The sequence below is a fragment of the Lagenorhynchus albirostris genome, chromosome 7, assembly GCF_949774975.1.
Source record: "Lagenorhynchus albirostris chromosome 7, mLagAlb1.1, whole genome shotgun sequence".
NCBI lineage: Eukaryota > Metazoa > Chordata > Mammalia > Artiodactyla > Delphinidae > Lagenorhynchus > Lagenorhynchus albirostris.
The window spans coordinates 56,834,401-56,846,703 of NC_083101.1; the positions used below are offsets into that span (position 1 = coordinate 56,834,401).

At 41.1% G+C, this 12,303-nt stretch overlaps 1 long non-coding RNA gene across 1 annotated transcript; it reads left to right on the top strand.

Annotated features, from left to right (window-relative positions):
- The first annotated feature begins 2,214 nt into the window (after window positions 1-2,214).
- LOC132522894 (uncharacterized) lies at window positions 2,215-11,644 on the top strand. Its single transcript, XR_009541369.1, has 3 exons — window positions 2,215-2,321; window positions 10,046-10,133; window positions 11,439-11,644. It is a non-coding gene; the product is annotated as an uncharacterized LOC132522894 (long non-coding RNA).
- The last annotated feature ends 659 nt before the right edge of the window (window positions 11,645-12,303 follow it).

The window sequence follows — 12,303 nt, forward strand, 5'->3', positions numbered from 1 at the left end:
TGCACATGTTGGTAGCCCTGTGTTAATGCTCTTGGTAGGTCTGCAGTTCAAAACAATGTTGTTTCACTCTGAACCATGGAATACAGCATTCAGTGCACTTATCACATTATCGGGAGTTGTTATAAATGGATCTCCTTTTTCTTCATAGTTAAGCAAACTTAATTCTAAGGAATTACTCTCAAAACTTCTGCTACTAAAGGTAAGAGTTTCAGTGATTTTTAAAAATTCAATCCATTTTTAACCTGTTTGGTAAAATGTTTTATAGTCATGTGATTCAAATATTGAAATGTAAAAAAGTATATAGTGAAAAATCTGTTTCACATCCTTGCAACCTATTTGCTCTGTTCCAAATGCACTCTATCCCAAAGACAACTAGTTGGGAGGAAATACAAATACACTTATTTTCTTTCTTTTTTTTACACAAACAGTAAACTATTTTATACAATGTTCTGTATCCTGGTTTGTTTTTGTTTGTTTTGGCTGCTTTGGGTCTTCGTTGCTGCGTGTGTGCTTTCTCTAGTTGCGGTGAGTGGGAGCGGCTCTTCGTTGCAGTGCGCAGTCTTCTCATTGCGGTGGCTTCTCTTGTTGTGGAGCATGGGCCCTAGGCGTGCAGGCTTCAGTAGTTGTGGCATGTGGGCTCAGTAATTGTGGTGCATGGGGTTAGTTGCTCCGTGGCATGTGGAATCTTCCCAGACCAGGGCTCGAACCCATGTCCCCTGCATTGGCAGGCGGATCCTTAACCACTGCACCACCAGGGAAGTCCCTATATCCTGCTTTTTTTGTTTAAAAACATTTTTGTTATCCATATGAGTATATAGTATTATCCTTTTTTTTTGTAAAGTTGTATAGTAGTCCATGGTACATATATCCTATAATATTTTTTAACAAGTTTCCTATTGATGGGCATTTGGGATCTTTCCAGTCTTCTGACTATTATGAATAATGCTGTAATGAAAAATAAACTGTTTTGTAATTGTGCAAGTGTATGATGGTATAAATTTCTAGAAGTTAGTTTCTTTGTCAAAAGTTATATGCATTTAAGACGTTGATAGCCAAGTGTCAACTGCCTTCTGTAAGGATTGTACTAATTTAACTTCTGTAAACATTGTACTAGTTTAACATCCACGAGCAATGAATATATATTCCCCATAAACTCATCAACAAGATATTAGCATACTTATTTTTTTTAATTAATTAATTTATTTATGGCTGCATTGGGTCTTTGTTGTTGGGTCTTCGTTGCTGCACACGGGCTTTCTCTAGTTGCAGTGAGTGGGGGCTACTCTTGGTTGCACCGTGCGGGCTTCTCATTGCGGTGGCTTCTCTTGTTGCAGAGCTCGGGCTCTAGGCTCGCAGGCTTCGGTAGTTGTGGCACGTGGACTCAGTAGTTGTGGCGCATGGGCTTAGTTGCTCCACAGCATGTGGGATCTTCCCAGACCAGGGCTTGAACCTGTGTCCCCTGCACTGGCAGGCGGATTCTCAACCACTGCACCACCAGGGAAGTCCCTAGCATATTTTTTTGTCTTTGACGATTTTATAAAGATTGTCATTGTATCACATAATAGCTTTAATTTTCATTTCTGTTAGGAGATGAGCATCTTATATTTAGGAGCCATGTATATTTTCTTTTCTGGGAGCATATTGCAAGTCCTTGCTCGCTTTCCTATTGGTTTGTTTTATTCATTAGTTTTTTTTGTTTTGTTTTGTTTTGTTTTTGCGGTACGTGGGCCACTCACTGCCGTGGACTCTCCTGTTGTGGAGCACAGGCTCCAGACGCGCAGGCTCAGCGGCCATGGCTCACGGGCCCAGCCGCTCCGCGGCATGTGGGATCTTCCCGGACCAGGGCACGAACCCGTGTCCCCTGCATTGGCAGGCGGACCCTCAACCACTGCGCCACCAGGGAAGCCTTCATTAGTTTTTAATATACATTTTACGTCATATTAAAAGGACTTGCAGCAGGGATAAATGTCAAGATGGTTAGGAAAATTTGAAAGGAAAATTTTCTGCCAAGGTTAATTCATTTGCTGTGATGGAGCATATTTCACTCTGGGCTTCTGTCAGACATGGAAAACAAAGGGGGCGGGGAGGTATTTGGCAAAAGGAAACAAACAAATGAGAGAGAAAGAGAACCTTAGTGGGTTCTAAAAATTCTAGAAGAACTGTAAAGCTTAGGGAAAAAAGATATCATTATCCTGATTTTATTTGTTTTGTTTCCCCTAGAACAAGAGAAATTGGTAGGGAAATGGAAAGACAAAAGTTCTGATGATTTGCCCTTAATTTCACCAAGTTAAGTCAACTTCAAGAGTCCTCTTGTCAGAAAGGTAAGAACTGTATCCCCCAAAACAACACAATGTCTCTAAAAGGTTCATTCTTGCTTAGACTGCTGAAAAGCATCTCTAACAAGTCAGCTAAAGTACAAATGCTTACCTCTCTGGTATTTAATTCTACTGAAAATGGACACCAGAAATCCTTTCTTTTTAATAAATTAGTAAGATAAATAAAACAATACAAATTGAGTACCTTTGGAAGCATTGTTAATATAAAAGGTCCAAAAATAAAGCTAAATTTCTCCAGTAACAAGCAAGTGGTTAATTATAGCTTGATACGTCATCAGTTAGAAACCTCAAGAAGAAAAAAGTACTTAGAAATTTACATGATGGTGTAGGGACATATTCAGAACCCCAGAATTAGTATGAACATTATTTTAAGTTGAAGGCTTTTGACAATCAATGGGTGCAGAAAGAAGCCTTCTTAGAGCTTCCCTTATTTGACTAAAAGCAGAAACTTCTGGGAAATAAGGCTGCCAAAAATTCCCTCTTCATCGTGGGTCTACTCCCAGGAGAGAGACCAAGAGTAAACCACTATAAATCCCTCTCCCAGGGGTTTCATGGCCATAAAGAAGAAGGAAAGACCACTCACACCAGCATAAACAAATATTATCACAAACTTTCTTCCCCATTTGTTCTTCTAAAAACCCATTTGTCTTCCCTAAAGAAACCTATTTGTTCTTCCCATAGAAGCCGGTTCTCCCCAGTCCCTTTTCCCTACTAAGTTAGGCATATAAACCCTATTAAGTTAGGTATATAATTTCTCCCCAGTCCCTTTTCCCTACTAGTTAGGTATATAAGCTACCTCCTTAGTTAGCTCCATATACATATGAATAAACCTTTTACTCTTGGTAATGGTCTTTTGTCAGTTTAACTATCAGGTCTCCCTTTTGAATTTAAGATGTTGGAGGAAAAGTTTTTCCTCCGGAGCAGTGGTCAAAGGGACAGTAGTTTTTTCCGTGAGAAAAAGACAAATAAAATGGGTGGTGAGGGGAACCTCAAACATTTTCCAAAAAGAAGAAATCCAAATGGATTTCTTTGGATAAAATAAATTTTAAAAAGTCATTCAATCTCATAAATATCCAGAAAAATGCAAGTTTAAATCACCCCTCTGGTTGACAAATATTAAGAATCTGACAATAACCAACACTGGCATGTATGATGAGCAACAGAAACACTCAAACACCGCTGAAGAAAGTGTAAATAGATGCAACAACTTTCCAAACAGTTTCATGTTGTCTAGAAAACTGAAGATCCAGATACCCTATGACCTAGCACATTCACTCCCAGCTAAACATTGAGCATCACTCAGCAATTTGTTAGAAATATAAATTTATGGGCCCCACTGCAGACCTTCTGAACCAGACTCTGCATCTTAACAAAATCCACAAGTGATACATAAGCACCTGTACTCTAGGATATGTGGACAAGAATGTCCCTGAGAGCCCCAGATAAAAACAGTCCCGTTATCTGTGAACATGAGAAGAGTGTGCTATATTCATACAATAGAAAGCTGTTTATCAATGAATAGGAACAAATTACAGGTAAATGCAACATGGATAAATATCACAATGTTGAGGGAAAGAGGCAAAGCACAAATAAAATACATAGAGTATAAATCTACGTACGTAACCCTCTATAACGGTCAAAACCAAAGTGCACTGCTAGGCATGCACACTGAGGTAATGATACTAAAAAGGGGGAGGGGGGGAAAGTAAAGCAAAAAAGTGATTCCTAAGGAAATCAGAGTGGAATTTATCTCTGGAGGAGAGAGGGTTGTGATCTTAGAGGGAGGATGGCAGTTGTGGGGTTATTACAAAACTAGTATAGTTGTGGATAGTGTTTAAGGGGTTTTGTTTTATGATTATTTCTTTTTTTTGTTTTATGATTATTTAAATAGTGTAATGTTCTATGTAGTTTTCAGTATGTGTGTTATATTTCACATTAGGTAAGTAAATGCTATAGACTCATTTCCAATTGGGAAGAAATCAGCTACGTTAACACACGCAAAACTACAGATTGAACTTCTTCCAACCAACACATAGATAGACGAGAAAAGCAAGAAGCAGGAAATAACAGCAAAGTAAATTGGTTCTGGATAGAGAAAAACCAAGGTCTCCCAGTTTCTATTCTACTAAAAATAAGGTGTTTTTTCCCCCCAGTAAAGCTATCTCTATCTCTGTTGTCCATGAGGGAAGTTTAGGCACACAGCCCCAGGCCCGAGGAGTGGGTGTGCTCTGGCGGTAGAGGTGGAGGGAAGCAGGGGAGTTGCAGGAACTTGGGAGGAGGCTGTAGGCCATTCGAGGTGGAGGAGAGGTGGAGGCGAGGGAGGGAGGGCATGGCACTCAGAGATCAAAGAAGTGGGCTGTACCCCACAGAGCTAGCCTGCCCCTCTTCTTGCCTGCCTCTTCACCTTTGACCCAGAACCCTCACAGGAATAGCAGTTCTGGAACTCTTTTTCTGGGTCAAACAGTGCATGGAGGGAAAGGGCATTCCATGTTAGAACTCATTGTCAAAGGAACATACCCCAAATTGAGCGTTAAGGAGGATTCAGCCACTAGGGCACCTACACAGGAAGTTAGGTCAGGTGAAAAATCCCCAAGAAGAAAACAGTCAACTCAGGCAGAGCTTCCTGTAGTACTTAACAGTGAGGCCTGACATTCACAGAGTGGCCTTGAAGCCTGTCATTATTATGGCCTTGTTGTGGGTTGGTGCATGTATTATTTTAGTCTAGAGAAAGTTCCTTTCTATAAAAAAGTAGAATATACAAGATAATGAAGTCTCAAGTTGTTGAAAATAAGCCTCACTTGAAAGAAAAAAAAAAAAAGAACAGAAATTCCTAAGGATGTGTCCAAACATTAACGGAAGATAACAGGAGCTGAGGAATCTTTTGATTCATGGTCACTTCAGAATACAACTTACGGTTAAGAAGGCTGGGTTTAAAATTATGATCAGGGCTCTAAGAAAGTAGGCAAAAGGCAGAGGTAAATGAATTTAAGATGGACTTTGAGAAAGAACTAGTGAAGAAATCTGAAAAATGTTACAAGTTTCTGAGAAGATAAAACATAAGAAATCAGTACAATTTGCAGAAACAGAAAGGGTCATTAATTGTCTTCGTCCATTCGGGCTGCCATAATAAAATGCCACAGACTGGCTAGCTTATAAACAACAGAACTTTATTTCTCACTGTTCTGGAGGTTGGGAAGTCCAAGATCAAGGCGCCAGCATGGTTGCCTGGTTCATAGCTGTGCCTTCTTGCTGTGTCCTCACATAGTTGAAGTGGTAGGCAAACCCTCTGGGGTCTCGTTTATAACAGCATTAATCTTCCACCCTTCATGAGGGCTTTACCCTCCCAAGCGCTCCCCATCCTAATACCATCACATTAGACACTGGGATTTCAAAATATGAATTTTGGGGAGGGGGACATAAACATTCAGACCATAGTATTTTTTTAAATAACTTTATTTTATTTTATTTATTTATTTATTCTGGCTGCAGTGGGTCTTCATTGCTGCACCGGACTTTCTCTAGTTGCGGCGACCGGGGGCTACTCTTTGTTGCAGTGCATGGGCTTCTCATTGTGGTGGCTTCTCTTGTTGTGGATCAGGGGCTCTAGGTGCGTGGGCTTCAGTAGTTGTGGCGCACGGGCTTAGTTGCTCCGTGGCATGTGGGATCTTCCTGGACCAGTGATTGAACCCGTGTCCCCTGCATTGGTAGGTGGATTCTTAACCACTGCACCACCAGGGAAGTCCAGACCACAGTATTAATGAAGCAAAAATCATTAAAGAGACCATCAGTGTGAGCTCTGTCAAGTGCTGGGGGAAAAAATTTAGACTTTGGAAAATAGAGCAGTTGCTATAGAAAGTAGAGAACCAGGATGAGCTAGCCACACTGAGCTGAGTAGAACTTCTGAATGTACCTAAGAGAAGGACAAATCTGTTGATTACAAAGAGAATGCCACTTGATATGACTTCATTTGTGCTGTGGTACCAAAAGTGTGCCTGCCAGAAATTGTACCTTACTCTGACATTTATGTCGCTGTCTTATTTCCCCTATGACTGCAGTGGTCTGAAGGGTAGAGGGTTGACCTTATCCAAATATACTTTCTCATCTCCCACCCTCAGCACCAAGCTGATGTAAGTACCAAGTTGTACACTGTAAATAACTTAATAAATACTTTAAGGCATGAATGAAAGAGAAATAGGCAGAGAGTAGAGAGGTTTTTTTTAAAAAAAGAAAAAGAACAAGCTAAAAAAAACTTACTTGCTGTTATAAAGAACAACATAATGAGTTCTTGAGAATTGATTCAAGAAGATTCCCTACTCCCCCTGCACCACCCTCTCAATCACCACAAAGATGAAATCACTTTGTGTTTATTATTTTAAAAGGAAAATAAAATATAATAGAGGGAAAGGCTTGCAGGTTAGTTTTTTGTTGGGTTTCTCTCTTTTAAATTTAATCTTCTCTCTCTAGCAGCCTCTACAGATGCTTTCTTTTCTAGGTTAGTAACTATTGTCCTGATGGAGGCAAGTGGGAGGGTCCCTGGGGAAGCGGGATCCACTGGGTAAGAAAAACTCGGAAAAGACTTGGCTTGGGTTTTGTCAGGAGGGGAAAACAAAAGTGGGCGGTTGACCCAGACAATCTTGTCTGAAAGCTGCCATCTAGTGTTCATTTCTGAGAATATGCCCTGACATACCAATCCTGTGGTTCTGTATCTGAAGGACAGTTTTTATTGATGTTTTATCATTATGCACCAGACTTTAAGATAATTTGGTTACCAAAAGAAACACAATACGAAAATAATTGTGTTTCTCATCTGTTTAACTGCATACATATAATACTGCCAAAACAAAACTTTGGATAAATATTTCTAAAAGAAACAATCCCATACTGAACTGATGTAATAGCAATTAAAAAATAAAAATAATATGCAGGCTACCTTCTCCATCCTATTGTTAGTAAATGTTACCAGTAGTTTTTATTGCAGAGAGGGCAAGGAGAGAAGAACCATTTATTGTGTATCATCAGTGTTCCCGACTCTACAAACATTGTCTCATGTAAGTCTTAAAACAGTCCTCTGAGTATTTTTCCCCTCACCTTTATCGAGGTATAATTAACAATTAAAACTTGAGTTAAGGGGAATTCCCTGGCAGTCCAGTGGTTAGGACTCTGCACTTCCACTGCCAAGGGCCCGGATTCGATCCCGGTCTGGGAACTAAGATCCCACAAGCCACACAGTATGGCCAAAACAAAAAACAAGACTTAAGTTCTTCTAACACCATTTTACAGATGAGAAATTGAGGTGAAGTAACTGGGCTTTATATCAAAGAGCAAGCTGGATAAAGAACCCACGTATGTCATACTCACAGGCCATGCACTTTCATCTAAACCACAGTGCCTAGTAAGCTTTTTGGAATTCAGGGGAAGGCTTGCAACTCCACATTTACTACTTTCATAAACTGTTAGGCCTAATCAACTTCGTTTGGAAATCACTGCATGAAAGGGAAACCCAACCCCCCACATCGGTCTGCCGGGCCACTTCCTTAAAACAAATTGTACTCTTGAGACCTGAACCAAAATACTCAAAATTCTAAGTTAAAAACACTAGGGTGGGGAATTCCCTGGTGGTCCAGTGGTTGAGACTCAGTGCTTTCACTGCTGAGGGCCCAGGTTTGATCCCTGGTCAGGGAACAAAGATCTCACAAGCTGTGCGGTGTGGCCAAATAAATAACTAAATAAATAACAGTGCAGAGTAATGATTAAAAGAAAAAAACAAACCAGGGACTTCCCTGGCGGTCCAGTGGTTAAGACTTCATCTTCCCATGCAGGAGGGGCAGGCTCAGTCCCTGATCAGGGAGCTAAGATCCCACATGCCTCGTGGCCAAAAACCCAAAACATAAAACAGAAGCAATATTGTAACAAATTCAATAAAAACTTTAAAAATGGTCCACATCAAAAATCAAAACAAACAAACAAAAAACCTTGGGACTTAACCTGGTGGCGCAGTGGTTAAGAATCCACCTGCCAGGACAGAAATAAAGATGCAGACTAGAGAATGGACTTGAGGACACGGGGAGGGGGAAGGGTAAGCTGGGATGAAGTAAGAGAGTAGTATCGACATATGTACACTACCAAATGTAAAACAGATAGCTAGTGGGAAGCAGCCGCTAGCACAGGGAGATGAGCTCAGTGCTTTGTGACCACCTAGAGGGGTGGGATAGGGAGGGTGGGAGGGAGACGCCAGAGGGAGGGGATATAAGGATATATGTACACATACAGCTGATTCACTTTGTTATACAGCAGAAACTAACACAACATTGTAAAGCAATTATACTCCAATAAATATGTTAAAAAAAAAAAGAATCCACCTGCCAATGCAGGGGACACGGGTTCGAGCCCTGGTCTGGGAAGATCGCACATGCCACAGAGCAACTAAGCCTGTGTGCCACAACTACTGAGCCTGTGCTCTAGAGCTTGAGTGCCACAGCTACTGAAGCCCGCGTGCCTAGAGCCCGTGCTCCACAAGACAAGCCACCGCAATGAGAAGCCCATGCACCACAATGGAGAGTAGACCCCGCTCGCCGCAACTAGAGAAAGCCCACATGCAGCAAAGACCCAATGCAGCCAAAATTTAATTTTTTTAACTCTTAAAAAAAACCCACTAGGGTAGTTTTATTCTTGACTTTTACTAGAGCAAATTCCTAAAATATATGAGGTATTTTAGTTACACTCTAACTTTACTACGTTTCAACTGAAACTTCATGTTTTACACTACATTTATTTAAACTTTTAGCAATTCCATATTATATCAGGAATCCAAATTCTTGCATGGAATCAATCAAATAAGCTATGCCCTCAACTCCCAATTTTGTGCATAAACAGTATTCATCACAACAGAGAAACATACACAATTAATTTTTTAAATTAAAGCAAAATATTAAATTTTCTTGGTTCAGACTAAGACTAAGACTCCAAGCTAAGACTGGTGGCTAAGACTCCAAGCTCCCAATGCAGGGGCCCTGGGTTTGATCCTTGGTCAGGGAACTAGATTCCACATGCTGCAATTAAGAGTTCACATGCTGCAATTAAAGATCCCACATGCCACAATTAAGACACGGCACAGGGCTTCCCTGGTGGTGCAGTGGTTGAGAGTCTGCCTGCCGATGCAGGGGACACGGGTTCGTGCGCCGGTCCGGGAAGATCCCACATGCCGCGGAGTGGCTGGGCCCGTGAGCCATGGCCACTGAGCCTGCGTGTCCAGAGCCTGTGCTCCGCAACGGGAGAGGCCACAACAGTGAGAGGCCTGCGTACTGCAAAAAAATAAAAAATAAATAATAAAGACCCGGCACAGGCAAATAAATAATTATATTTTTTAAATACTTTACAAAAAAATTTCCTTGGTAATGTATTTAATCACCTTTTGAAGTTTGACAAGTATTTTAACACAAAATTCCCTAGCTTGGAATAAATACTTTAGAGCACCAATATGATTCATTAATGAAACATTTATCAGAGAAAAGAGGACTCATTGATTTGACACCCATCTGTCTAGATCAGGAGCTTTTGTTCTTAGGCAAGATTATTTTTCTTTACTCCTGACAACAATTCTATAAAGTTTGTAATTAATTGTGTGATATTCATGCAAACTAGTGTTGCAAATAACCCTAAATTTTAGGGGGCTCAGCACCATAAAGTTTTATTTATTGTTCACATTATAGTCTAACATGGATCGGTGGGGTCTTATTCCATGAATTTAGTCAAGGAACCTGGCTTCTTCTGCCTAGTGCTCTACCACCTTCAAGGCAGGTAAGATCTTTTTTTTTTAATTAATTAATTAATTAATTAATTTATAGCTGCGTTGGGTCTTTGTTGCTGCGGGCAGGCTTTCTCTAGTTGCGGCGAGCAGGGGCTACTCTTCATTGTGGTGCGCGGGCTTCTCATTGCAGTGGCTTCTCTTGTTGTGGAGCATGGGCTCTAGGTGCATGGGCTTCAGTAGTTGTAGCACATGGGCTCAGTAGTTGTGGCTCGCAGGCTCTAGAGCACAGGCTCAGTAGTTGTGGTGCACGGGCCTAGTTGCTCCGCGGCCTGTGGGATTCTCCCAGACCAGGGCTCGAACGCATGTCCCCTGCATTGGCAGGCGGATTCCTAACCACTGTGCCACCAGGGAAGTCCCCACACATTTATTTTTAATTTAACAAGCTATAATACATTTGTAGCATTCCACACCCATTTTTAGAGGGGAAAATTATATTATGTACTTTACATGTTAAAACAAGGTGCTTTCAGTTACACACGTTTAAATTTAGTATTTATTAAGTGCCTCCAGCTAGACTGAGATTCTTTATTTCAAGTTCTGCGATCCCTGGCCTTTAATTTAGGCTTCCTTTGAATAGTGTGGAATTACACTATTATATTTCCAATTACTGAAAAGTTAGCAAGGAGTTAAATTCATTAAAATATATGTGGAGAAGTCTTCGGTCCATTTAATGTGAAGATATGTCTTCCTTTGGAGCACATACCTTCTTTTGGCAATTAGCTGGGTACTCTAAATGCATCCTTTCTATGGTATGCCCTCTTAAAGGCTATAGGCTTTTGGTGATAATGCATCAAGTAATTAGTCATATATGTAGACAATTTAGTAGAAGATTCCTGTCATCAAATAGTTCCTGGCATCCCCAGAAGAAGGAAACGTGGAGGCTTGTGAGTCAGAACAGGGTGACTTTAACAGCAGCGTAAGGGAGTTGCTGAGGTTAATATGGGCTTTCATTTTTTTCCAATGGCCATGTTTTTACCATGGTTACATTTGTACCCCATGGTCTGTTGAAAGGATGTGGCCTGCTTAGGGCTTTCATAGTTACCCAACAAGGCAGTATTTACTCTTTGACCTGGGCAAGAGGACCCTGCACTGTAGTGGCCACCACATTTCAGAAACATGTTAAACTGCTAAGGTCTATAGGGGAGGAAAAAATTTTCTTTTCCTTCTAGGCATCTTAGGTTCTCTGGCTGGGGCCCTGTATTTAGACTGACAAGACAGACTAAGAGAAAAACAAAGAGTTTATTATGTGGGCTTCCCTGGTGGTGCAGTGGTTAAGAATCCACCTGCCAATGCAGGGGACACGGGTTCGAGCCCTGGTCTGGGAGGATCCCACATGCCACGGAGCAACTACACCCGTGTGCCGCAACTACTGAGCCCGTGCCTAGAGCCCGTGCTCCAGAACAAGAGAAGACACCGCAGTGAGAAGCCGGCACTCCACAATGAAGAGTAGCCCCCGCTGGCCGCAACTAGAGAAAGCCTGTGTGCAGCAACGGAGACCCAATGCAACCATAAATAAATAAATAATAAATTTATTAAAAAATAGTTTATTAATGTATGCATCACACAAACACATGGGAGCAACTCGGAGATGAGAAACTCAAAAGAGTGTTAGAACTCGGCCTATGTAGCATCTTAAAAAAAGAACAATAAATTTTTAGATAAATGACAAGGCAAAGGAAAAGACTTTTGAGTTTCTAGGGCAGCAAATTGTGGGAAGGCAAATATATGGGGGAACTAATGGAAGGTAAGATGTGTTATGGAGATTCCTCTGGTGCTGTCTCTGGGCTGAAAAAGCATCTAGAGTTGTCTCCAGTAATTAACTTTTGTCCTTCCTGGTAGAGAGAAGAGGGGGAACATGTTAATGAATTTATGTCCTGCTTTTAGGCAAATAGGGGGAGGGCAGAAAGCTTTCCTTATATCTGCTTTTTCTCAATTGTCTTCAGCAAAAAAAAATCCTGATGCCAAAGTGGCATATTTTGGGGTGGTATGTTCTGCTACCCTTTAGGCCCCAGGAGATAAACACCCCAGCATATCTCTAGCTGTGTGTCCTCAAAAGAAAATGACATTGTGTCCAAATGCTAAGAAGCCTCCTCGGTTGTGCGTGGCCAACGTCATAGATGGATATTGCTTCAGAGACTGGAAAGGTTTTGAGTAGCAGAA